Consider the following 2,130-nt stretch of genomic DNA (forward strand, 5'->3'; position numbering starts at 1 on the left):
CCATTTCCTTTTCCAATGCATGAAAGTGAAAAGTGAAAAATGAAAGTGAAGTCGCTCAGTCGTGTCTGACCCTCAGCGACTCCATGGACTGCAGCCTTTCAGGCTCCTCAGTCCATGGATTTTCCAGGCAAGAGTATTGGAGTGGAGTGCCATTGCCTTCTCCGTCACCATGCTTACCTCAGCATAAAACAGAAAACCAAGCCTGTGAGCTAGTCTAGAACACCTGTAAAGCCATCACACATGGGCCTAAAACACTATAAACATAAAAATGAGCAAGAAAAGAAAATCAAGGCAAACTAGTATAAAAACAAGGAATTGGGGTAAAGAGAATGAAGTAAGGAAAATGGAGGGACACAGCAGACACCCAGTCAGTAAAGCAGTATTTATGACTATTTAAGAAGGGCCACTACCAAGCACAGTCAATGGCACACAGTAGAAGTACAATAACTATTATATTATGAGTGAACATATGGTAAAAATTACAAAATGGAAGCGATTCCATTCTGGGAATTCATTTGCTGGGGGAGAGACTTGCCCTGAGTCAATGTCCTCACTCTCAGCAACTTCCTTTCACTTTTCGTTGCGTGAGTTTCCCAATCTACTAAATGGGAGTAAAAGCCCCATTTCCAAGGTGTGGATAAAGTTGAGATAACCAGCGAAAAGGATTCAAAGCTCACACAAATGCAACCAACCACCTGAGCACCCACTGCTGGCGTGTTTCATAAACACTCTCGGGAACGCATGTAAGAATTAAAGATTTTAAAATGGTAAAAAAAAAAAAAAAGATTAAAAAAATAATTAATAAATAAATAAAAAAGAAAAAAAAAAACAATCTCGGATTTAATAAGCAGAAGAAATTTTCAAAAATCTCCCCCCAACTGCTCATCTTCCCCATCTAAGTAAAGCTACCCATTTCAATATTCTGGGAGTCATTCTTACTCTTCCTCCTCATCCAACCTATCATCCAGCCCTAACCATTCTAACCCTCAAATATCATTCACTGTACTGTCACCACCCTAGTCTAAGCTACAAATTCTCTCTCACATAAATTACTAACCTTGCTCCACCACACGAGCTTTTGCAATTCCTGAAATGTGTTATGCTCCCTCTTGACAAACTCCTATTCACCCTTTGGGTTTCATTCTAGTTTTCACTCACTCCTCTTTCATTACACACTCACACCCCTCTGAAGTGATTATGTATTTGTGCAATTTATTTCACGCCACAAACGAATAAAATTACAGACAGCTATAAATCCAACTAAACTGAGAGCACCACGAAGGTAGGCACTGTTAATCTGTCTGGCTCTTCTCAGGAAAACCGGGCCTGCCACACAGCTTGGGCCCAAATACCTGAATGACTCCAGCTGAGGTGGAGACATAAAGTAGCCAAGAACAACTCCAAAGTCAAAAAGACAGCTGCCCACGTTCCTTCAACATTCTCTCCACCTTCACTCTCCACAGCTCAAATCAAACCATTCAAGGTATCAGATACCTCATGTCTTCAACCTCAGGCAGCCCCTGCTTTCTCCCCTTCCCCATAAAGTTGCAGGTTCAAAGAGAAGCCCTCTTAGCCCTGGACCGGGAAGGAACGTGCTTCTCTTGCCCGTGCGGGTGTCGGGGTGCTGGACTACCCTGGAGAAATTTCCTAATCCTGACACCCTGGCCGAGCGTCTGAACACTAGTCCGCGGAGCCGTGACGCACGCAGGCCCAAGTGCTTCGTCAGCTGTGAAGTAGCAAAGAGTGAGGCGCTTCTTTGAGACTTCTCAGACGCAATTCAAACCGCGCGTCCCAGCTCGAAAGTAAAAATGCGTCGCAGACCCTCAGAAGTCCATTCCATTCAAGAAGGTGGGAGAGAAGACAACGACGCACGCGCCTTGCCCTTTAAGAAACACCCCCGGTTTAGGCAGCCAGGACTAGAGTAAATTCTCGCGAGATTCACCTACTTCCGCCCGCTTCCTTGCTCTTTGCTCTCCGAACCGGAAGGAAGGAGGTATTTCCCCGCCCCCGGCTTCTACCTCACAAGGCAGCGCGGCCCCAGATGAGACCAATCGCCGGGTTCATTGTAGGCCACGGCCCATACAGCCAATGGAAAGTCGCGGCGCGCGCAGAGCTCCCCCTCTTCCTCGC

The sequence above is a fragment of the Capra hircus genome, chromosome 7, assembly GCF_001704415.2.
Source record: "Capra hircus breed San Clemente chromosome 7, ASM170441v1, whole genome shotgun sequence".
NCBI lineage: Eukaryota > Metazoa > Chordata > Mammalia > Artiodactyla > Bovidae > Capra > Capra hircus.